This window comes from Mobula hypostoma, chromosome 7, assembly GCF_963921235.1.
Source record: "Mobula hypostoma chromosome 7, sMobHyp1.1, whole genome shotgun sequence".
Lineage (NCBI taxonomy): Eukaryota > Metazoa > Chordata > Chondrichthyes > Myliobatiformes > Myliobatidae > Mobula > Mobula hypostoma.
Genome location: NC_086103.1, coordinates 305,633 through 332,022, shown reverse-complemented (window position 1 = coordinate 332,022; position 26,390 = coordinate 305,633). Strand labels below are relative to the sequence as shown.

Here is a 26,390-nt window from a genome sequence, read left to right as displayed (position 1 = left end):
TCCATGTACTTATACAAATTTCTCTTAAACATTGAAATCGAGCTCGCATGCACCAGTTGTACTGGCAGCTCATTCCACGTTCTCATGACCTCTGAGAGAAGAAGATTCCCCTTATGATCCCCTTAAACTGCTCACCTTTCACCCTCAACACATGACCTTTGGTTGTAGTCCCACTTAACCTCGGTGGAAAAAGCCTGCTTGCATTTACCCCATTTATACTCTTCACAATTTTATATACTTCTATTAAATCTCCAAATCTTCAACGTTCCAAGGAATGAAGTCCTAACCTAGTCAATCTTTCTGTATAACTCAGGTCCTCCAGTCCTCTTTCAACCTTATTTACATCTTTCCTGTAGGTAGGTATCCATAACTGCACACAGTACTCCAGATTAGGCCTCACCAACATCTTATACAACTTCAACACAACATCCCATCTCCTGTGCTCTGTACTTTGGTTTATGAAGGCCAATGTGTGATAAGTTTTCTTTACAACCCTATCTACATCTGACACCGCTTTCAATTAATTATGGATCTGTATTCCCAGATCCCTTTGTTCCTTAGTGCCCTACCGTTCATTGTGCAAGGCCTACCCTGGTTGACCTTACCGAAGTGGAACACTTCGCACTTGTCTGCATTAAATTCCATCTGCTATTTTTCAACCCAATTTTCCAGCCCTGCTGCAAGCCTTGATGGGCTTCCTCATTGTCTACTATACCCACAATCTTGGTGTCATCCGCAAATTTGCTGATCCAGCTAACCACATTATCATCCTGATTGTTGACATAGGTGATAACCAACAACAGACCCAGCACTGATCTATGGGACACTCCACTAGTCAAGGGCCACCATTCAGAGAGGCAACCATCTACTACCACTCTCTGGCTTCTCCCGCATAGACAAAGTCTAATCCAATTCACTACCTTATCTTGAATGAAATGTGACTGAACCTTTTTGATTAACCTCCTATGTGGGACCGTGTCAAATGCCATGCTAAAGTCCATGTAGACAACATCCATTGACTAGCCTTCATCAACTTTTCTGGTAACTTTCTCATAAAACTCTATATAATCGGTTAGACACTCCTACCATGTACGAAGTCATGCTGACTATCCTTAATCTGTCCGTGTCCATGCAGATACTCATATATACGGTCCCTTAGGATATTTTCCCAATACTGATGCCAGGCTCACCAGCCATAATTTCCTGGTTTATCTTGAGAGCCTTTCTTAAACAGCAGAACGACATTGGCTATCTTTCATTCCTCTGGTATGCCACCTTTCACTAAGGATCTCTGCTAGGGCTCAGGACTTTTTGCACTTGCCTCCCACAAGGTCTGAGGGAACAATTTGCCAGGCCCTGGGGATTTGTCCACCTGAATTTGGCTCAAGGCAGCAACTAGCTGCTATTCTGTAATCTGAACAGGGTCAATGAAGTTGATGCTGCTTTGCCTCAGGCTCTGTGTCCATCTCTGAAATAAATACAGATGCAAAATATAACTTTAGGATCTTCCCCATCCCTTTTGGCTCCACACATGGATTATCATTCTGGTCTTCCAGAGGACCAATTATGTGCCTTTCAATCCTTTTGCTCTTAACATATCTGTAGAATCCCTCATGATTCTTCTTCACCTTGGGCATCTTTATGCATTCTTTTAACCCTCCAAATTACTTTCTTAAATGTTCTCTTGCATTTCTTGTACTCCATAAGCACTCCATTTGTTCCTACTTGCCTATACCTGCTGTGCACCACCTTTTTTCTTAATCAGGGCCTCAATATCACTCGAAATCAAAATTCATTAAATCTACACATACAGGATTTCTACTCTCAAAATTTCACTTTTGAAGGCTTCCCACTTACCAACTACACCTTTGCCAGAAACCAGCCTGTCCCAATCCACACTTGCCAGATCCTTTCAGGTGCCATCAAAATTGGCCTTTCTCCAATTCAGAATCTAAACTCACGGACCAGAACTTTCTTTTTGGATATTTACTTTAAAAATAATGGAATGTCAAGGTAGTTATGTTGAGACTTTACAAAGCACTGGTGAGGTCTCACTTCATGCATTATGGGCAGTTTTGGGCCCCTTATCTGAGAAAGGATATGCTAAAACTGAAGAGGGTTCAAAGGAGGTTTATGTAAATTATTCCATGCTTATCATATGAAGGGCGTTTGATGGCTCTGGGCCTGTATTCACTGGAATTCTGAAGAATGAAGGATGACCTCATTGAAATCTATTGAATGGTAAAAGGCCTTTATAGATTGAATGTGGAGAAGATGTTTCCTATTGTTGGAGAATCTAAGACGAGAAGACTCAGCCTCAGAATTGAGATGCACCCTTTTAGAACAGAGATGAGGAGGAATTTCTTTAGCCATGGAGTGGCGAATCTGGAAATCTTTGCCACAGGCAGCTGTAGAGGCCAATTTTTTAGGTATATTTAAGGCAGTGTTTGATAGATTCCTGATTGCTCAGGGTATGAAGGATACAAGGAGAGGCAGAAGATTGGGGCTGAGAGGAAAAATAGGTTGGTCATGATGAAATGGTGTAGTGGAGCAGACTCTGGGCCAAATGGTCTAATTTTGCTTCTATGTCTTATATCCTCGTGGTTACCCAAAAGTTATTTTCAATATGTTGCGCAACTCTTATGTAGAAACATGTGATGGTTATTGAGAAAATCATGCACTAATATAAAGAAAAGCAAATTGGACACATTAGAGAGAGTGTAGCTGCTGGAAACTTAGATTAACACACTGAACATATTGGAGTAACTCGGGGTCAGGCAGCATCTGTGGACAAAAATGAACAGTTGAGGTTTCGGGCCGAGATCCTTCATCGGGACTGGTGAGAAAAGGGGCAACAACTACTAGATAGGTATATGGAGAAATTTAAGGTGGGGGCTTATATGGGACGCAGAGTTTGAGGGTCGGCACAACAGTGTGGGCCGTAGGGCCTGTACTGTGCTGTACTATTCTATGTTCTATGTTCTATGTAACCAGAAATTAAAGGGTAAGGGGAGTGAGAGGAGCAGGAGCTGTCATATCATAGGTGAATCCAGGTGAGAGGAAGAGGTAGGAGGGTGGGGGAGGGAAACGATAAAGGATAATGTTAGATAGGCACAAAGGACAGAATAGCCTCACATTTCTCAGTGTTTTTATTCAACTAAACTTGCAGCTGGTTAAACAAATCATCAGATCAGAAAAAATGACCAAGTTTTCAAATTTTAAACTTGGATTTGACCTTGTACCCTTTGGACTAGATATGTTGGCAATCTCACGTGGAACAGACTATGACAGTTTTCCAAACACAGTATCTATATGAAATGTATACAAATAGAGTAGATAATTGACTGCATGCTAAAAACCATTTCATCTTTTACATCCTCTTTCCTTAAGTGCTAATGACACACTGTGGAAGTAGTCCAGACTGATACACTTGCCAATTTTCATGAACCTGGGAACCAGTAAAAAACGCTACGTGATTGTTGTCTCTGTTCTGCTGTTCTTCCATAAGCTTGAATCCTTCAGATGAAGGATCTTAGACATGAAATGTTAACTCTGCTTCATTTTTAATGGATGCTGGCTGACCTGCTGTGTGTTGCTGACATAATCTGTTTTAATTTAATGAACAACTTGTGAAAACTCTGGGCTCTGTTATCTCCACTACTCTTGATTTTACAACCTGCAGGAATGAATTCAACTGCCTGGATCCAAGCTGGAGAAATCTATCACTCTCTCATTTCATCTTCTGTAGGATATGAAAACACTTTAACCTCAGCCAAACCTTTGGTCATCCATATACTCAGTCTGGTTTTAATTAACATTTGATTATTGTGAAGCATCTCAGAGTAATTCTTTTGCTGCCTTTCTCCAGATTCATAAACTTCTGAGACATTTCTCCTCCTCTATGTTCTGTTGATTTGTTCATTCCCAAATTTAATTGATCAATTGTGGTCATCCCTTCAATGGCCAAGATCCTGAGCTCTGCCTTTGTCCACTTTAAATGCCTTCTTATCTCTTGACTTCTTAAAGGTGCCCCTAAGAACCTAATTATAGAACATTACAGCACAAATACAGACTCTTCAGCCCACGATGTTGTGCTGACCTTTTAACCTACTCTATGATCTATCTAACTGAGGCTGTGACCTGCAACTAACAAGCTTCTGAATTGACTGTGGGCTTACTTTCGTGAACTTCAGCCCTGAATGCTATTTGCTTACTTTTATTGTTTGCATGATTTTTTTCTCTGCATATTGGGTGCTTAGACCATAAGATATAGGAGCTGAATTAGACCATTTGGCCCATCAAGTCTGCTCTACAATTTCATCATGACTGATGCAATTTTTCTCTCAGCCTCAATCTTCTGCCTGCTCTCCGTATCCCTTCATACCCTGACCAGTCAAGAATCTATCAATCTCTACCTTAAATATACATAAAGACTTGGCCCCCACAGCTGCTTGTGACTGAGTTCCCCAGATTTACCACTCTCTGGCTAAAGAAGTTCCTTCTCATCTCCATTCTCAAAGGATGCCCCTCTTTTCTGAGGCTGTGTCATTTTAGACTCTCTCACCATAGGAAACATACTCTCCACATCCACTCTGTAAAGGCCTTTCACCATTCAATAGGTTTCAATGAGGTCATCCCTCACTCTTCTGAATTCCAGTGAATACTGGCCCAAAGCCATCGAATGCCCTTCAGTCCTGACGAAGGGTCTCGGCCTGAAACGTCGACTGCACCTCTTCCTATAGATGCTGCTTGGCCTGCTGCGTTCACCAGCAACTTTGATGTATGTTGCTTGAATTTCCAGCATCTGCAGAATTCCTGTTGTTTGCCCTTCATATGAGAAGCCTTTCAATCCTGAAATTATTTCCATGAACCTCCTTTGAACCCTCTCCAGTTACAGCATATGCTTTCCAAGGTAAGGGACTCAGATTTGCTCACAATACTCCAAGTAAGGTCTCACCAATCATTATAAAGTTTCAACATTACATCCTTGCTTTTATATTCTAGTCCTCTTGAAATGAATGCAAACATTGCATTTGCATTCCTCACCACAGAGTCAACCTGCAAATTGACTTTTAGGGAATCCTGCACCGGACTCCCAGGTCACTTTGCACCACAGATGTATTTTTTTCTCCCTCTAGAAAGTAAATAATCCTTTCATTTCTTCTACCAAGGTTCATGACCGTAACTTATTGACACATCTGCCATTTTATGCCCTTTCTCATAATCTGTTTAAGTCCTTCTGTAGCCTCCCTACTTCCTCAAAACTACCTGCCCTTCCACCTATCTTCATATCATCTGCAACCTGTGCAACAAAGCCACAGGTTTTGTGGCTTTTTCTGTCATCCAAATCTTTGACATATAACGTAAAAAGAATTGGTCCCAACACAGACGCCTGTGGAACACGACTAGTCACCGACAGCTAGCCAGAAAAGGCTCCCTTTATTCCCACTCTTTGCCTCCTGCTAATCAGCCACTGCTTTATCCATGCCAGAATATTTCCTTTAATACCATGGGCTCAGAGGTTGATAAGCAGCCTCATGTGTGATACCTTGCCAATGGTCTTCTGAAAACCCAAGTGTTAGATGGTCTTCTTTCCTTTTGATATGTTCTGTTGGATTTCTTTGTTTTGTGGCTGCCTGCAAGGTAACAAATCTCGAGACCGGATATATACATACTTCAATAATAAATATACTTTGTACTTAGAACTTAACCCTTCTCTCCTACAAAGCCCTCCATTTTTCAATCTTCCATGTACCTATTGAGATTTTCTTAAAATACCCTAATTATCTGGTAATTTCTGAACCACATTTTTGGTGATCTGCCCTTGTATAAGTTGTTATCCAAGAGCTCTTGCAAAGCTTCTTGAAATATTTAGTTATGTTAAGGTAACTATACACATAGCCTTACATGTGTTTATTGATAATAGACATTCTAGGCAAATTTGTTGTTATTAGCCATCTGCTCCGGCATTGTATGAGGTCAAAACTCCGACACAGAATGGCTGGATTGATCATCTGTTAATCCAGTGGATTTTTGGAGAGCCAATATGTGTCAGAACATCAGGTGGAGTGTAAACTGTGTACCCCAACTTTCAAATTTCAAGATTCAATATTTTTTTCATTGAAACAAGCAATGAAATGTATTGTTTGCATTAACAACCAACAAAACTGAGGATGTGCTGAGGATGTGTCACCACACATTCTGGCACCAACATAGCCTACCCACAATGCCTGGCAGAACAAAGCTGAACACAACAAGCAACAAAACAACAACAGCAAAACAAGTCCCGTTCCTCCACCCCACTCATTTAGGCACGCACATACATAGACCTCCAACACCGTGGAAGGCCGCCTCTGGGCTCCAGTAGACTTGGACTCGCAGACATTGGGCCTTTGACCTCCCCAGCGGACTTGCAGACTCAGGGCACCAGCCATCTTTGTCATCTCCCGCATATCCCGCTGCTCAAGACCATCTTTGCATCAGGTATTTCATAAAAAGTGCCCAGGTTGTGCCGTTAAATCCAAGGCCAGCTATTATTGATCAGTCCTAGTGCCCTGCTTTAAGAAGTGGAGGAATGGAAATATCTTGCAAATTTATAAAACTGGAGACAGGCAGTGGAATAATTATTCTGAATGATTCATCCGACATTAGTCAAATATTCGTTGAAACCAAGCCAAGTAAGGATTTATCTTTTGGATAGGATGCTTTAAGTTGTGAGTTTAAGCTAAGATGTGTGAGATGGTAATGGAGCATGGGCACATAGCAGTTAGCGTAGTAATTTTATAGCTCCGGTGATCACTAATTGGGGTTCGATTCTCACCACTGCCTGTAAAGAGATTGTACATTCTCCTCGTGACTGTGTGGGTTTTTTCTGGGTGTTCTGGTTCCCTCCCACTTTCCAAAGATGTACAGTTATGGCCAGTGAGCTGTCAGCAAGCTACGTTGGTGACAGAAACATAGCAACCCCTGCGGGGCTGCCCCCAGGGCACACCACACAACAACACAAATGATGCATCTCACTGTTTTGGAGTTTCGATGTATGTAACAAGTAAATGTATGGTCACAGCGGCCTCCCCGGGTCTAAACAAAGGTGTAACTGTTCGTCCAATACATCCTTTTTATTGACCATAATACACTGCTGCATGTTAAGAACATCGAGTACTGCAGATCTACCCCACTAGTGAGTTGCTCGCTAGTGGAGGAGCTGGACTCGTTTGTGGACCGTGCCTGCCAGAGGAAGGCATCGGAGTCAGTGCGTGGTGTATTAAATAGTGAAAGCGACTGACTTGGACATTTTTTTGTGATCACAAGACCAAGTTGGACATCGGTAATGTAGAATACTGCAACTCGGTTCACTGGTTCAATAAGGTAGTGCAGCTCTGTAAGGGTTCCAGGAATTAGACCCAGTCATAATGCAGAAATGGATCTAGGATGGTGCGAGCTGGAAGCAGTCGTTTCCCGTGTGACTTCTGATACTGGAGAGTTGGTTACTATACCCTCCGACTCAAAAGGCAGAAGTGAAAACTGAATTGTTGTTCAGCTGATCAATACATTAGGTTTGAGGGAAAATAGGGATCATACACTTACACTCAGTTGCCACTTCATTAGGTAATAATGTGGCCACTGAGTGTATGTTTGTGATCTTCTGCTGCTGTAACCCATCCACTTCAAGGCTCAATGTGTTTTAGAAACATAGAAAAACCTACAACACAATACAGGCCCTTTGGCCCACAATGCTGTGCCAAACATGTCCTTACTTTAGAAATTACCTAGGATTACCCATAGCCCTCCATGTTTCTAAGCTCCACGTACCTATCCAGAAGCCTCTTAAAAGACCCTATCGTATCTGCCTCCACCACTGTCACCGGCAGCCCATTCCACGCACTCACCACACTCTGCGTAAAATCTTACCCCTGACATCTCCTCTGTACCTACTTCCAAGCACCTTAAAACTGTACCCTCTCGTTTTAGCCATTTCAGACCTGGGAAAAAGCCTCTGACTATCCACATGATCAATGCATCTCATCATCTTATACACCTCTATCAGGTCAGCTCCAAGGAAAAAAGGCCAAATTCACTTAACCTATTCCCATAAGGCAAGCACCCCAATCCAGGCAACATACTTGTAAATCTCCTCTGAACCCTTTCTATAGTTTCCATATCCTTCATGTAGTGAGGTGACCAGAACTGAGCACAGTACTCCAAGTGGGGTCTGGCCAGGGTCTTATATAGCTATAACGTTACTCCTCAGGTCTTGAATTCAATCCCACGGTTGATGAAGGCCAATATACCGTATGCCTTCTTAACCACAGAGTCAACCTGCGCAGCTGCTTTGAGCGTCCTATGGACTTGGACCCCAAGATCCCTCTGATCATCCACACTTCCAAGAGTCTTACCATTAGTACTATATTGTGCCATCATATTTGACCTACCAAAATGAACCATCTCACACTTATCTGGGTTGAACTCCATCTGCCATTTCTCAGCACAGTTTGGCTTCTTATCAACGTCCTGTTGTAACCTCTGACAGCCCTCCACACTATCCCCAACACCCTCAGCCTTTGTGTCATCAGCAAATTTACTAACCCCTCCGTCCACTTCCTCATCCAGGTCATTTATAAATATCACTAAGAATAAGGGTCCCAGAACAGATCCCTGAGGCACACCACTGGTCACCAAACTCCATGCAGAATATGACTCTTTGCCTTCTGTGAGCAAGCCATTTCTGGATCCACAAAGCAAGGTCCCCTTGAATCCCATGCCTCCTTACTTTCTCAATAACCCTTGCATGGGGTACCTTATCAAATGCCTCGCTGAAATCCATATACACTACATCACTGCATCAATGTGTTTAGTCACATCCTCAAAAAATTCATTCAGGCTCGTAAGGCACGACCTGCCTTTGACAAAGCCATGCTGACTGTTCCTAATCATATTATGCCACTCCAAAATGTTAATAAATTCTGCCTCACAGGATCCTCTCCATCAACTTACCAACCACTGAAGTAAGGCTCACTGGTCTAAAATTTCCTGGGCTATCTCTACTCTCTTTCTTGAATAAGGGAATAATATCTTCAACCCTCCAATCATTCAGAACCTCTCCTGTCCCCAACGATGATGCAAGGATCATTGCCAGAGGCTCAGCAAGCTCTTCCCTCGCTTCCCACAGTAACCTGGGTTACATTTTGTCCAATCTCAGAGACTTATCCAACTGGATACTTTCCAAAAGCTCCAGCACATCCTCTTTCTTAATGTCTATATGCTTAAGATTTTCAATCAGCTGTAAGTCATTCCTACAGTCACCAAGGTCCTTTACCATAGTGAATACTAAAGCAAAGTACTCATTAAGTCGCTCTGCTACCTCCTCTGGTTCCATACACACTTTTCTACTGTCACACTTGATTGGTCCCATTTCTCACATCTTATCCTCTTGCTCTTCACATACTTGTAGAATGCTTTGGGGTTTTCCTTAATCCTGCTCGCCAAGGCCTTCTCATAGCCACTTCTGGATCTCCTAATTTAATTCGGAAGCTCCTTCCTGCTAGCCTTATAATTTTCTAGATCTCTATCATTACCTAGTTTTTTGAACCTTTCTTATGCTTTTCTTTCCTTATTGACTAGATTTTCAACTGCCTTTGTACACCATGGTTCCTGTACCCTGCCATCCTTTCCCTGTTTCATTGGAACGTACCTGCGCAAAACGCCACGCAAATATCCCATGAACATTTGCCACATTTCTGATGGACATTTCCCTGAGAACATCTGTTCCCAATTTATGCTTCCAAGTTCCTGCCTGATAGCTTTATATTTCCCCTTACTCCGATTAAACGCTTTCCTAACTCATCTGTTCCTATCCGTCTTGAATGCTATGGTAAAGGAGATAGAATTGTGATCACCATCTCCAAAATGCTCTCCCACTGAGAGACCTGGCACCTGACCAAATTTATTTCCCAATACCAGATCATGTACAGCCTCTCCTCTTTTAGGCTGATCTATGTAATGTGGCAGGAAGTCTTCCTGAACACACCTAACAAACTCCACCCCATCTAAACCCTTTGCTCTAGGGAGATGCCAATCAATATTCGGGAAATTAAAATCTCCCATCACGACAACCCTGTTATTACTGTACTGTTCCAGAATCTGTCTCCCTATCTGTTCCTCGATGTCACTGTTACTAATGGGTGGTCTATAAAAAAACACCCAGTAGAGTTATTGACCCCTTCCTGTTTCTGACTTCCACCCACAGAGAACCAGTAGACAATCCCTCCATGACTATCTCTGATCAGCAGTGCCATGCTCTCACCTCTTTTGCCTCCCTCCCTGTCCTTTCTGAAACTTCTAAAACCTGGCACTCTAAGTAGCCTTTCCTGCCCCTGAGCCATCCAAGTCTCTGTAATGGCCACAACGTCATAGCTCCAAGTACTGATCCACTCTCTAAGCTCATCTGTGTTGTTCATGATACTCCTTGCATTAAAATAGACACATCACAAGTCATCATTCTAAGTGCATCCCTTCTCTATCACCTGCCTATCCTCCCTCACACACTGCCTACAAGCTTTCTCTATTTGTGAGCCAACCGCCTCTTCCTCTGTCTCTTCAGTTCGTTTCCCACCCCCCAGCAATTCTAGTTTAAACTCTCCCCAATAGCCTTAGCAAACATCCCTGCCAAGATATTTGTCCCCCTCAGATTCAAGTGCAACCCGTCCTTTTTGTACAGGTCACGCCTGACCCGAAAGAGGTCCCGATGATCCAGAAATCTGAATCCCTGCCCTCTGTTCCAATCCCTCAGCCACACATTCATCCTCCACCTCACTCTATTCCTATACTCACTGTTCTGTGGCACAGGCAGAAATCCCAAGATTCATACCTTTGAGGTCCTGCTTCTCAGCTTCTTTCCTAACTCCCTTTAGTCTGTTTTCAGGATCTCCTCCCTTTTCCAGCCTCTGTCGTTGGTACCAATATGTACCATGACCTCTGGCTGTTCACCTTCCCACTTCAGGATTAGAAACATCCTTACCCTGGTACTTGGGAGGCAGACTACCATCCGTGTTTCTTTCCTGCATCCACAGAATTACCTGTTTGCCTCCCTAACAATAGAGACCCCTATTGCTGTGATCCTCTTCTGGTTCTACTCTTCTAAGCCACAGCGTCATACTCTGTGCCAGAGGCGTGTCCACTGTTGCTTCCCCCAGGTTGGTCGTCTCCCCCCGAAAGTACTTCGACAGGAGTACTTACTGTTAAGGGGGACAGCCACAGGGGTACTCTCTGGTATCTGACTCTTGCCCTTCCATCTCCTGACTGTTACCCACTTATCTGTCTCCCCAGGCCCCAGTGTAACCACCTGCCTATAGCTCCTCTCTATCACCTACTCACTCTCCCTGACCAGACGAAGGTCATCAAACTACATTTCTGTTTCCCTAAGGAGCTGCAGCTTGATGCACCTGGCGCAGATGTGGTCGTCCGGGAGGCTGGGAGTCTGACACACATTACAGAACACTGGCCTCACAGATGTACTTCCTATTCCTATTCTTCACAAGTAACTTACCTTGCCTTGACCCTTTATCACTGAAGCCCCGTCGAGCCAAAACCCTCCAACTCTGACTCCCTCTACTCCTTCGCCCGCTCCTCTTCTGTACTCCATTATTGTAATGCGTAGTTATTTGAATTACTATCACCTTCCTGTCAGCTTGCATCAGTCTGGTCATTCTCCTCTGACCTCTCTCATTAACAAGGTGTTTTTTCCCACACAACTGCCTCTCATTGGATGTGGTCTTTTTTTGCTGTTGTTTTTCACCAATCTCAATATACTCTCGAGGATGCTGTGCATGAAAATTGCAGAAGATCAACAATTTCTGAGATACTCGAGCCACCCCGTCTGTCAACAATATTCATTTCACGGTCAAAGTCATTTAAATTACATTTCTTCCCCATTCTGATGTTTGGTCTGAAGTACAAATAAACTTCATGACCATGTCTGCATGTTTTTGTGCACAGAGTTGCTGCGCATGATTGAGGCCCTCCAGTGTTCAGGGTTGATCATGAAAGTTGTGTCCCAGCAGTCTACGTGACATTCAATCAAGGACAGTACAATACGGAGAGCAAGCTGTTGCCCGTGTAACAGGCATCCCCTATACATGCAGCTGATGAATCCAAAGGAAAGACAGAGACCAATACAGTTTGGCATCAGTGGCATCGTAGATGAGAAGAGGTGGTCAATGAACGATGATGAAGGAAGTGTCTTCAGCCCAGCTATGGGTAATAGCCCAACTGCCTTGTGGCAGCCTTGGGAGAGATGACGGCTACAGGAGTAAACCCAGTCAGAAAATCCAGAGTGGAGCCCCTAGTGAACATCATTCCAACAGCTCCTGCAGCCAAGCTGGTGCCAAACGTATTGCTTCCCTTTCCTTTGGACTACACTAGTGAGGCCGTGAGGTTAATGTCGATGACTGGTCATCACAGGATCTTCAAACCTTCTGCCCGGGCTTGTGCTCTGGAGAGGTCATTCCAGTGCCAAAAAAAAAAACCCATTGACTTCACCATCATCAGCAGCCCAATTTTAACAGTTCAACTTGTTGGAGTAGAAGAAGATTAAAGTTTAACTTTATTTTCTTTATGCTTATTGAAACATCTAGTGAAATGCATTGTTTTGCATCAAATCAGTTCAGCTGGGATTGTGCCGGGCAGTCTGCAAGTGTCGCAATGCTTCCGGTGCAAGCACGCCCATAACTTACTGACATGCGGTGCTGGTGCCAGAAGCATGATGAATCTTGCGGGCTGTCCCCAGCCCACTCCTGGACCCGGTTGGTTATTGATGCAAACAACACATTTCACTGTTGATGGTTTGATGTACAGTTGACAAATAAATGACAACTTTAATCCTAAGGGTTTGAAGATTTATTTACCTTTATTTGAAACATTCAGTGAAATGTATAATTTGTGTCAAATCAAATCAGCGAGGATTGCCCAGAAGTGTCGCCAAGTTTCCAGTACCAACATAGCTTGCCCATAACTCATTAACCCTCTCCATATGTCTTTGGAATGTGTGTGGAAACTTGAGAACCCCAAGGAAACCCCCATGGCATCAAGGAGAGAACAGAAAATATCTCCTTTACAGCCAAGTCACGAGGAAGTCTGCAGATGCTGGAAATCAAAACCAACACAGACAAAATGCCAGAGGAACTCAGTAGGTCAGGCAGCATCTGTGGAAAAGAGTCAACAGTCGACATTTCAGGTCGAGACCTTTCTTCAGGACTGAGTGGGAAAGGGATAGATGCCTGAATTAAATGGTGGAGGTAGTGGAAGGGGGCTAGCTGGAAGGTAATGGGTGAAACCAGGTAGGTGGGAAGGAGAAGGGCTGAAGAAGAAGGAATCTGATAGGAGAGGAGAGTGGACAATAGGAGAAAGGGAAGGAGGAGGGGACCCAGGGGGAAGTAATAGGCAGGTGAGACGAAGTAAAATGACAACATAGGGAATAGAGAAAGGGAAATTTCTGTTTACAGGATGGAGAAATTAATATTCATACCATCAGACTGGAGGATGTCCAGACGGTATATCAACTGTTGCTCCTCCATCCTGAGGGTGGCCTCATCTTGGTACTCTTTTCTATTAATGCTGCCTGACCTGCTAAGTTCCTCCAGAATTTTGTGTGTGCTCCTTACAGCCAGCATCGGGAATTGAACCACGGTTAGTCATTGCTGGCACTGTAATGGCATTGTGCTAACTGCTAATTTACCAGCCCCCAGTGGTGGACTGGGAATCAAAACTGGAAAGTTACTGGTGCCTTGGAGGAGATGATAAAAGAAAATGACTGTTCCAGTCACATATCAAAGGCAGAACTTTGTAAAAGTGGACTGGAACAGATTTATCCACCACATCTGCCACATGGTGAACATGCCACTGTTAACAGAATCTGCAAAGCAAATTGTTTCCAGCAGTATCTGACAGTTCGAGTAAATATACTTCCTGGAAAAGGAGTTTTTTTTTGATCCTCTTTAAAACTGGTTCCCACGCTGAGGCCTTCCAAGTTCTCCAAGTGCTAATTGTTCCTATTTTAAGATGTCTGGCTGACAAGCAAAAAACTGAAGTTGCTAGAAATCTGAAATAAAAACAAGGAGCTGAGATTAGTCAACCGGTCAGGCAGCATCTGTGCAGAGAGATCTTTAATGAAAGTTTAAAAGGGACAACTGTTCAGTAACTCGGTTGCCAGCCAGCTGATAGGATGAGAGCAAGCCAGCACCCTAAGAGTGTAAACAACAGGAATTCTGCAGATGCTGGAAATTCAAGCAACATACATCAAAGTTGCTGGTGAACGCAGCAGGCCAAGCAGCATCTATAGGAAGAGGCGCAGTCGACGTTTCAGGCCGAGACCAAGGGTCTCGGCCTGAAACGTCGACTGCGCCTCTTCCTATAGATGCTGCTTGGCCTGCTGCGTTCACCAGCAACATTGATGTATGTTACCCTAAGAGTGTACTTTTCTTTGAGTTTAATATCTTTTTATTCCAGTGTCTCAGCTCCCCCTTTGATGTGAAAAGCATTAGTAAAAAGCCAACAGATTAAATTTAAACCAGGATCTTGCTCTCTGTCCTTCTTAGAATGTAGAGACCCTTCAGCCCACAATGTGTATGCTAACCATGGTGCCAGTCCAGACTAATCCCAATTGCCTGCACATAGTATACAGTACTGTGTAAAAGCCTGGGGCACATACAGAGCTAGGGTCCCCAACACTTTTGCACAGTACTGCATTTATCAACATGGAGTGCAGAATGAATTTGTAAACTTGGTGGGAACAAACGATGTTGGGAATGGTGAGGGAGGAGCACTGCAGGAGGAGTGTGGGATAGGTGGCAGAGGAGGGCTTGTGCGGCAGCAGGGGGTTGGGGGGAGAAGGAGATGGGATGGTGTGGGTGCAGATACACCCAGCTCTGAAGCACCAGGTAAGATCATTTGATTCCAAACAGTTGGTTTAATGATCATTACAGAATGTCTGTATGGTGCTTGCACAATAATTCCATTCTCCCTGCCTTCTTCCCACTCTCAGTCCACAATAGGGATCAATTTCAGAGTCAGGTTTATCATCACTCACATATGTCATAAAATTTGTTCTTTTGCAGCAATGCAGTGCTGTTCATAAAATTACTACAGTACTGTACAACAGTCTCAGGCAGCCTAGCTATATACAGTATATGTGCCTAAGGCTTTTGCGGAGCACTGCAGCTCTATTCCCTACCCATTCTCCAGCCTGTCTAAATGTCTCTTAAATGCAGCTGTTGCATCTGCCCTCCCCTGGCAGCACGTTCATCCTTACAGGTTGCAGGTTATTTGTAGCTCCAACCTTCATGGAATTGGTAGAAACTAAACTCATTATTGTATCAATTGTAGCCAGAGAGTCTAAGGTAAAATATTCTGTATGCAAGTGGTTGAAAGCCAGCACTGACCTGTTTAAGCCCCATATTTACATTATACTATGTAAGATCTGTGGTGCGTGGTGCAGATTCTTGATGAGATGAACCCACGAGTTTCACATTGTGACTTTAAGTGGGACAAGTCTAATGTTATAGAACATAGAACAATATAACACAGTACTTCAGTATAGCAGTATAGCTTCAGTCCGTGATGTTGTGCTGATCTCTTACCCTACTCTAACATCAATCTAACCCTTTCCTCCCATATAGCCCTCCATTTTTCTTTCATCCATGTGCCTATCTAAGAATCTTTTAAATGTCCGCCATGTATCTCAAACTTCAGAGTAAATTTTATTATTAGAGTACAACCCTGCAATTCATTTTTCTGCGAGCATAGAATAGTAACAATAGCAAGATAAATGAAAGTTCAATCAGAAGACAACAAACTATGCAAATGCAAATATAAATAAATTGGAATAAATAGCGAGAACATGACATAACAAGTTAAAGAGTCATTACAGTGAGATCATTGGTTGTGGGATCATCTCAATGGGTGGGCAAGTGAGTGTAGTTAACTGCTTTGTTCAAGAGCCTGTTGGGTGTGGGGCAACAACTGTTTCTGAACCTGGTGGTGCAATTCCAGAAGCTCTTGTACCTTCTACCTGATGGCAGCACTGAGGAAAGAGCATGACCCGGGTGGTGAGGATCTCTGATGATGGATGGTACTTTCCTATGACAGCATTTCATGTAGATCTGCTCAATGGTTGGGAAGACTTTTCCTGTGATGTACTGGGCCAAATTAGATTTTCTATTCAAAGCTATTGGTGTTTCCATACCAGGCCATGATGCAGCTAGTCAATACCCACATCTATAGAAATTTGTCAAAGTCTTTGATGTATGTCAAATCTCCACAGACTTCTAAGGAAGTAGAGGCAATACCTTGGTTACTTTGCAATTGTACTTAGATGCTGTGTCCAGGACAGGTCCTCTCTGATAGGAACACCCAGGAATTTAATGTTGCTAACCCTCTCTGCCTCTGATCGTCCGATGAGGACTGGCTCATAGACCTCTGGTTTCCTCTCCTGAAGTCTACAATCCGTTCCTTGATCTTGCTGACATTGAATTGTTGTTATGGCACCACTCAGCCAAGTTTTCAAAATCCCCCTGGTATGCTGATTCCTCACCACCTTTGATATGCTCACAACAGTTGTGTCATCCTCAAACGTGGATATGGTTTTGGAGCTATGCTTGGCCACATAATTGTAAGAGTAAAGTGAGTAGATCAGGGGGCTGAGCACACAGTCCTATAGTACACCTGTGCTGATGGAGATCGTGGGGGAGAAGTTTTTGACAATCAGCCTGACTGGGGTATACAAGTGCAATTGGATTCCAGATTTCCTCACAAGGACGTATTGAGACCAAGGTCTCAGAGCTTATTGATTAGATTTGAGGCAATGATTGTACTAAATGATGGTATTATATTACTAAATTGATAAGGAACATCCTGATGTATGCTTCTTTGCTGTTCAGATGTTCCAGGGTTGTCTGAAGAGCCAATGAGATGGAATCTGCTGAGGACCTGTTGCGCCGGTAGGCAAATTGGAATGGATCCAAGTTGCCTCTCAGGTAGCAGCTGATGTATTCCATCACCAACCTCTCAAAGCACTTTATCATTGTGGATGTAAGTGCAACTGGGAGAGAGTCACTGAGGCAGATCATCATGCTCTTCTTGGGCACTGGTATGATTGAAACCTACTTGAAGCAGTTGGGTACCAGACACTGCTGAAGCAAGAGGTTATAGATTTCAGTGAACACGTCAGCCAGCTGGTCAGCGCGTGTCTTTAGTACATGGCCAGAACCACCTCCACCCCTGGTGGCATGGACCACCCACCATTCTCTGTGTAAAAAAACTTACCTCTAAACTCTCCTCCAATCACCTTAAAATTGTATTAGTATTTCTGTCCTGGGGGGGGGGAAAGTGTGGCTGTCAACTCTATTGATGCCTCTTATCATCTTATTCACCTCTATCATGTCATCTCTCACCTACCTTCGCTCCAAAGAGAAAAGCCCTATTTCACTCAACCTACCCTGAAATATTCATTTTACCGGATGTATAAGAGAATGAGAAGAACATAGTATTTGTTTACACATTACAAAGCTTCTCATATAATTTTTAAAAAATTTATGATCAAATATGAAACAAGTGAAACTAATGCCTATTTTACGCCTGTGTTCTGGCCAATATTTATCCCTCACTGAACATCACTGAAGCTACAATATCTGCATTCCATCACGTTACAATGTTTTTTTCCATTTGATTACAATGGTGACACTTCAAATGTATTTTATTGGGTCTGTGACTTTTTAGTCTAAATGTTGTTAATGTGCCGAGAAAACCGATCTTTCCTTTTAGACCTTCTGAGGATATTCAGAAACAAGTACAACTAGTGCCAATTAATAACTATAAATCAATGGTAATATGGAGATGATTATCAGTTCGGAAAGAATAAATGTCCACGTGTGGCTGGAGAGAGTTGTAACTTAAGAAAACACAAATTTATATGTTGTACTGAATAGGGAGAACATGTTAGGTCCCCATAAATTTAGAACATAGAACTTAGAACACTACAGCACTGTAAGAGTTTACAGTCCACGATGTTGTTCTGACCTTATAACCCACTCCAAGATCAATCTAATTCTTCCATGCTACTTAGCCCTCCATTTTCGATCATCCATGTGCCTTTCTAAGAGTTTCATAAAAGTCCCTAATGTATCTTCTTTTACCACCACCCCTGGTAGTGTGTTCAATGCACCCACCATTCTGTGTAAAAAAAAACTTATGACATCAACCCCCCCCCCATACTTTTCTCCAACCACCTTAAGGTTATGTCCTCTTGTATTCGCATAAGGTCATAAGACAGAGGAGTAGAATTAGGTTATTTGGCCTATCGAGTCTGCTCCACTATTTAATCATGGCTAATCCTTTTTTTTCCCTCCTCAACCCCATTTCCCAGCCTTCTCCCCATAACCTTTGATGCCATGATCCAACCAAGAACCTATCAATCTCTCAAACAACAGGAATTCTGCAGATGCTGGGAATTCAAGCAACACACATCAAAGTTGCTGGTGAGCGTAGCAGGCCAGGCAGCATCTCTAGGAAGAGGTGCAGTCGATGTTTCAGGCCGAGACCCTTCGTCAGGTCTCGGCTTGAAACGTCGACTACACTTCTTCCTAGAGATGCTGCCTGGCCTGCTGCGTTCACCAGCAACTTTGATGTGTGTTACCTATCAAACTTTGCCTTAAATGCAGCCAATGACCTGGCTTTCACAGCTGCATGCAGTAACAAATTTCACAAATTCACCACCCTCTGGCTAAAGAAATTTCTCCGCATCTCCGTTTTGAATGGATGCCCCTCTATCCTGAGGCTGTGCCCTCTTGTCCTAGACTCACGCACTATGGGAAACATCCTTTCCACTTCTACTCTGTCTAGGCCTTTCAACATTTGACAGGTTTCAATGAGATCTCCCCTTCATCCTTTTAAATTCCAGCAAGTACAGACCCTTTCTCGTATCAACCATTCATTCCTGGAATCATCCTTGTGAACCTCCTCTGAACCCTCTCCAATGCCAGCACATCTCTTCCAAAAAAATGAGGAGCCCAAAACTGTTCACAGTTCTCAAGGTGGGACCTCACTAGTGCCTTATAAAGCCTCAGCATCACATCGCTGCTCTTGTATTCTAGACCTCTTGAAATGAAGGCTAACACTGCATTTGCCTTCCTCACCACTGACTCAAACTGTAAGTTAACCTTTAGTGTGTTCTACACAAGGATTCCCAATTCCCTTTGCATCTCAGATTTTTGGATTTTCTCCCTGTTTAGAAAATAGTCTGCACATTTATTTCTGCTACCTAAATGCATGACCATTTACGCCCTGGGAGGAAGTTTTTGGCTATCCGCTTGATCTATGCCTCTTATCATCTTGTATACCTTTATCAAGTCACTTTATATCCTCCATTACTCCCAAGACAAACACCCTAGCCCACATAACCTGTCCTCATATAATGTACCCCTGCTAAATCTTCTCTGTACCCTCTTCAAAGCTTCCACATCTTTCCTTTAATGAGCTGACCTGAACTGAACCATTATTCCAAGTGTGGTTGAACCAGGGTTTTAGAGAGCTGCAACATTACCATGAAGCTCTCGAACTGAATCCCCTGACTAATGAAGGCCAACACACCATGTGCCTTTTTAACAACCTAGTCAACTATCAAAGTTAATTACACAGTTCTGGTTTCCTAGGCACAATACAATTGGTAATGAATTGAACCAGGACTGAATTATACTTTTCATCTTTTCTGAATCATATCATGTCAATGCTGACATTTTACTCGGTCCTTTTGGCTGTAGGTTAGCCTTGTGATCCACACAACATAAGCACACATCTTGACTTGACTTGACTTGTTCAATACTCACTATTCAATTGTTCAATCTCCTATTGTAGGAGAACATGATTTTAATCTGCAAGTGCGTGAAATGCATACTAAGTCATTGCCATGACCTCCCCACTTCTCCCATCCTGACACAGAGCCTGCCTCAGCACCCAAAATCCTCCAAATTCATTCTCTTGCCATGTGCACCCAGCATTTGTGGCTATATTGCTTTTCTGTGTGCTTGATCCTTCCCCCACTATGTCACCCCAGACTCTGCTAGGGTGCCTTAGACTTTTGCACAGTACTGTATTTGTCAACGTAGTGCAGGGAGCAAGTTTGTAATTTTGGTGGGAGCAAAGGATTAGGGTACAGCAAGGGTGGAGTTCCACAGGAGGTGTGTGGCATAGGTGGCAGAGAAGGAGTGCCAGAAACGGGGGATGGTGCAAGTGTAGACACAACCAGCCCTGAGACAACAGGCGAGGTCACTTGATTCCAAACAATTGATTTATTGATCATTTCAGAATGCCTCTCTGGTGCTTCCCATTCCCATCCCTCTCCCTCCCCTTTTCCCAACCATGATTCCGCTCTCCCTGACCCCTTCCCACTCTCAGTCCACAATAGAGATCCATATCAGAATCTAGTATAGCATCACTCACATATGTTATAAGATTTCTTTTTTTTTGTGGTAGCAGTACAATGCAATACTGTACATAAAATTACTATAGTACTGTGCAACAGTCCTAAGCACCTAGCTATATATATGTGCCTCAGACTTCTGTTTGGCCAGTACCATATGTAGCTATGTTTGCTTTGTGATTCAGAAAGGTGATCCAATTCTGACTGGCAAAACAGCAGCAGTGCTTGAGATATAAAGTTTTGACCCTTCCCCCTGTGTTAAAACCAGTGACACCTGGTTTCTCAGTCAATGGGAAGAATGCAGGCGTTCATGACTGAGTAGGGAGGTGGGAAGGCGATCCTGGAAGAGTGTGTAGGTTAAGAATAGACTGCATCTGGTTACAACCAGGATGAATGCCAGAGGCAGACTTTTTTAAATTAAGTGGTGCCTTGTTTTCTGCAGTGTAATTCATTTTCAAAATCAAAAAAGATATAGGTCCTTTGAAAGTCCCATACAAGTGGACATGGAGAGGGTATTTCCTGTAGTGGGAGAGTCTAGGACAAGAGGGCACATCTTGAGTATAGAGGAATGTCCCGTCAGAACAGAAAGAAAAGATTTCTTTCACCAGAACATGGTGAATCTACGGAATTCATTGCCACAGATGGCAGTGGAGGCAAGTCATTGGGTACAATATATTTGAAATGGAGATTATAGGTTCATGATTAGTAAGGTCATCAAAGGTTACAAGAGGTGGGCAAGGGAATGGATTTCTGAGGGATTATAAATCAGCCATGACTAAATGGTAGAGCAGACTTGGTCGATTGACCTATTTCTGCTCTAATGTTTTGTGGTCTTATAGATACAGGCTTACATAGAGAATAGTGATAGAGCGGGTCAACGTTCATTTTTCTTCAGAGGCAAAACAAATACTTGTCCACTGCATGAAGGTGGATAGCTGCAAATATTGAATGTGTGTGTGTGCGTGAGAGAGAGAGAGAAAGAGAGAGAGAGAGTGTGTGTGTGTGAGAGAGAGAGAGAGAGAGAGCGTGAGCGTAAAAATGTGCTGATAATCATTCACAGTAATTCTATGTGTATGCCTGGGCTTCTGAGTTTGTACAAGTGCCTGTGTTTGGCTCCCCGCTGTGTCTGTGTATGCAGTGCATCATGTGTGTTTACACGCACTCCTTTAGGTTGTCGTGTGGAGGTGTGTGCGTTGACTAACTCCTCTCACTGTTCCAACAAACCTTACCATACTTTGAACAGTCTTCAAGAAAGGCGGGTGTGAATGGTTAGAATGCTTTTCAGCACTCATCATTCACTTCTATACTGCTGATTCACCAAGCATTGCACTAGAATTCTTCTCCTTCATAGATCAATCTCTACTTGCAAAGATTGGAAGTAGATATTTCGATAGTTATTTTATTATAGCCTCAGTTATTGAACCAGTACAGGACTGTGCAAAAGTCTTAGGCATGTATATATAGCTAGGGTGATTTAGACTTTTGCACAGTACGTATTTGTCAATGTGGAGTGGAGAGTGAATTTGTAAATCTGGCGAGAGCAAAGAATGTTGGGAATGGTGAGCGTGGTGCACAGTGCGAGGTGTGTGGGGCAGGTAGCAGAGAAGGAGTGTCACAGGAGTGGGGGTGGTGCGAGTGCAGACACACCCAGCCCTGAGACACCAGGCAAGGTCATTTGATTCCAAACAATTGGTTTATTGATCATCACAGAATTTCTCTCTGGTGCTTCCCACTCCCTCCCCTCTCCCTTCCTTTTCCCAACCATGATTCTCCTCTACCTGCCCTCTTCCTACTCTCAGTCCACAATAGAGACCCATATCAGAATCACATTTACCATCACTTATGAAATTAGTTTTTTTCTGTGGCAGCAGTACAGTGCAATACATAAAGTTACTACAGTACTCTGCAAGAGTCTTAGGTACATTACTGTTGTTTTGAAAATATAGTAATGTGCCTAAGACTCTTAACAGGTTGAGTGAACTTGGCCTTTTCTCCTTGGAGCGATGGAGGATGGGAGGTGACCTGATAGAGGTGTATAAGATGATGAGAGGCATTGATCGTGTGGATAGTCAGAGGCTTTTTCCCAGGGCTGAAATGGCTGCCACAAGAGGGCACAGGTTTAAAGTGCTTGGGAGTAGGTACAGAGGAGATGTCAGGGGTAAGTTTTTTATGCAGAGTGGTGAGTGCGTGGAATGGGCTGCCGGCAACAGTGGTGGAGGCGGATACAATAGGGTCTTTTAAGAGGCTTCTGGATAGGTACATGGAGCTTAGAAAAATAGAGGGCTATGGGTAAGCCTCGTAATTTCTAAGGTAGGGACATGTTCAGAACAACTTTGTGGGCTGAAGGGCCTGTATTGTGCTTTAGGTTTTCTATGTTTCTATGTAACTCACTAATTTAATTTTCTATGGTCAATATTGATTGATAGTGGTTGTACTCTGGAGAAGTATTTTGTACCTTTTAGCTTAAAGGAAATAGTTTTGGTTAGAAGTTTATTTAAGACTTGTTTCAGAATATAATATAACCTTGGCTGTCAATTGAAGCCGAGTTTTAGAAGGAATGCTACCTTGTTTGGACATACAGTATATTGGCAAAAAATTAATCATTACTTACGAACTCTGTAACTTCAGACCTACCTCACTCAATTGGACCGCTTTTCATATACAAAGTGTATTATTGAACAGCTATTGTGTGACCAACACCAGAGACACAAAAATGACCTCTTCCTTTTGTGTCATAAGCTGTCAAATCAAAGCTTTTCCTGTCAATTCATATAAACACATAAAAAATTAGAGAGTTTGTCCTGTGGCTTGACCTACATTGATCCATTAGACATTTGCAATTAACCCTCCGGCTGCATTGTATATAGAATTCAAAATAACTGTTTTCTTTAATATGGTTTGAAGAAATGGTTGAGGCTTACTGAATTAATGTGCTGATTGGAAAGTTGGATTCATCCATTGTGGGAGGAAGACAAACACATGGACATTTATTGGTACTGAGAGATTTCATAGAGTCATGAAAAAGACTCTGGCTCATTGAATCTGCACCACCCATCTAACACTAACTTTAATCAAACATTACTTTCATTTTTTTTTGTTCTTTCCAACATTCTCATCAACTCCTCCCAGAATCATTGACACAATAGGGGAAATTTGCAATGGCCAGTTACTCTTCCAACCCACAAATCTTTGGGATATAGTAGGAAACTGGAACATCTGGAAGAAACTCATGCAGACATGGAGAGAACATACAACTTCCCTATTGACAACATCTGAGGTCAGAATTGGACTTTGGCACAGAGAGGCAATGGTGCTACTAGCTGGGCATTTTGTTTGGTAACATTGCTGCAAAAGGTGACCTTCCACCCTCTTGTGATCTTGTGGCATCTGACCGAAATTTAACTCATGCTAAAGTGCAGCTGTGTGAAGGACGACAAAAGTCAGCATCGGAGGCGATAAGGGTCTCAGGAATTCCTGGAAACCAGCCTTCCCTCCATGCTTCTGTCTACACTTCTTGCTGCCTCTGCTTATTCAAAGATTTCATCCACCCATGACATTTTCGTTTCTTATCCCTATTCCATTGGGTGAAGATATATAAGCCTGAAAGCACATACTACCAGTCTCAAGAATAACTTCTATCCAACTGCTATCTATGCCTTGAATGGACTTCTTGTATGATAAGATGGGCTCTTGACGTCACAATCTACCTTAGTATGAACTTACGCCTTATTACCTACCTGCATTGCACTTTCTTGGTAATTGTAAAACATTATTCTGGGCTCTTACTGATTTATCTTGCACTTCCTCAATGCACTATTGTAATTAATTGATTTGTATGCACAAAGTTCAAAGTAACTTGAACTCTGCAAGTAATTGATCTGTCTGCAAAGTATTTCAGCCAAGTTTTTCTCTATACCTTGGTACATGTGTCAATAATAAACCAATTTCCCAGGGTAGCTCTGGGTGAATGCAGTTAAGGGCAAAGGGTGGACCATGGAGTGTAAAGGAGTGTAGGTAGAAAATGGCTGAATCTGAACCTATGTAGCTGCAACATTACCTCTTGGCTCCTAAACTCAATCCCACAATTGACGTAGGCCAATGCACCATATGCTTTCTTAACCACAGAGTCAACTTGTGCAGCAGCTTTGAGTGTTCTATGGACTCAGACCCCAAGATCCTTCTGATCCACTACACTGCCAAGAGTCTTACCATTAATACTATATTCTGCCATCATATTTGACCACCTCACTCTTATCTGGGTTGATTGCCACTTCTCAGCCCAGTTTTGCATCCTATCAATGTCCCATTGTAATGTCTGACAGCCCTCCACACTATCCACAACACTCCCAACCTTTGTGTCATCAGCAAGTTTACTAACCCATCCCTCCACTTCTTCATCCAGTTCATTTATAAAAATCACGAAGAGCAGGGGTCCCAGAGCAGATCCCTGAGGCACATCACGGGTGACCAACCTCCATTAGAATATGAATCGTCTACAACCACTCTTTGCCTTCTGTGGACAAACCAGTTCTGAATCCACAAAGCAATGTTCCCTTGGATCCCATGCTTCCTTAATTTCTCAATAAACCTTGTATTGGGTAACTTATCAAATGCCTTGCTGAAATCCATATACATTACATCTACTATTCTACCTTCATCGATATGTTTACTCACATCCTCAAAAAATTCAAAAAATCCTAAGGCATGACCTGCCTTTGACAAAGCCATGCTGACTATTCCTAATCATATTATGCCTCTCTATATGTTCTTAAATCCTGCCTCTCAGGATCTTCTTCATCAATGTACCAACCACTGAAGTATGACTCACTGGTCCATAATTTCCTGGGCTATCTCTACTCCCTTTCTTGAATAATGGAACAACATTCGCAACCCTCCAATCATCTGGAACCTCTCCCGTCCCCATTGATGATGCAAAGATCATCGCCAGAGGCTCAGCAATCTCCTCCCTCACCTCCCACAGTAGCCTGGGGTACAACTCATCCAGTCCCGGTGATCTATCCAACTTGATGCTTTCCAAAAGCTCTAGCACATCCTCTTTCTTAATGTCTACATGCTCAACCTTTTCAATCTGTTGTACGTCATCCATACAATCGTTAAGATCCTTTTCTGTAGTGAATACTGAAGCAAAGTACTCATTAAGTATCTCTGCTATCTCCTCCGGTTCCATACATACTTTTCCACTGTCACACAAGGTTAACCAGGTTAGGACTTGATTCCCTAGAATGAAGAAGACTGAGGGGAGATTTGATAGTGGTATAAAAAAATGATGAGGTGTGTAAATAGGGCAAATGCAAGCAAGCTTTTTCCACTGAGGTTGGGTGAGCTTACAACTAGAGGTCATGGGTCCTATTCTGTCATGTCTTATCCTCTTGCTCTTCACATACTTGTAGAATGCCTTAGGGTTTTTCATAATCCTGTCTGCCAAGTCCTTCTCATGGCCCCTCCTGGCTCTCCTAATTTCTTTCTTAAGCTCCTTCCTGCTAGTCTTATAAACTGCTAGATCTCTATCATTACCTAGTTTTTTGAACCTTTTGTAGGGTCTTCTTTTCTTCTTGACTAGATTTACAACAGCCTTTGTACACCACAGCTCCTGTACCCTACCATCCTTCCCCTGTCACATTGGAATGTACCTATGCAGAACTCCACGCAAATATACCCTGAATATTTGCCACAGTTCTTCTGTACATTTCCCTGAGAACATCTGTTCCCAATTTATGCTTTCATGTTCCTGCCTGATAGCCTCATATTTCCCCTTACTCCAATTAAACGCTTTCCTAACTTGTCTGTTCCTGTCCCTCTCCAATGATACAGTAAAGGAGATAGAATTGTTACCACTATCTCCAAACTGCTCTCCCACTGACAGATCTGACACCTGACCAGGTTCATTTCCCTATAGCAGATC

The 26,390-nt window shown here is 42.9% G+C and overlaps 1 protein-coding gene across 4 annotated transcripts in view; it reads left to right on the top strand.

The window, feature by feature from the left end:
• The window catches only part of arap3 (ArfGAP with RhoGAP domain, ankyrin repeat and PH domain 3), a 375,519-nt gene that overhangs the window by 70,925 nt on the left and 278,204 nt on the right, over positions 1 to 26,390 (top strand). The window contains exon 2 of one of the 4 annotated variants that reach the window (XM_063052996.1): positions 16,932 to 17,082. The exons of the other annotated variants lie outside the window; for them this stretch is intronic. The gene's annotated coding sequence lies outside the window, so the exon portion shown is untranslated. The remainder of the gene's footprint in view (positions 1 to 16,931; positions 17,083 to 26,390) is intronic. 4 annotated transcript variants of the gene reach the window in all.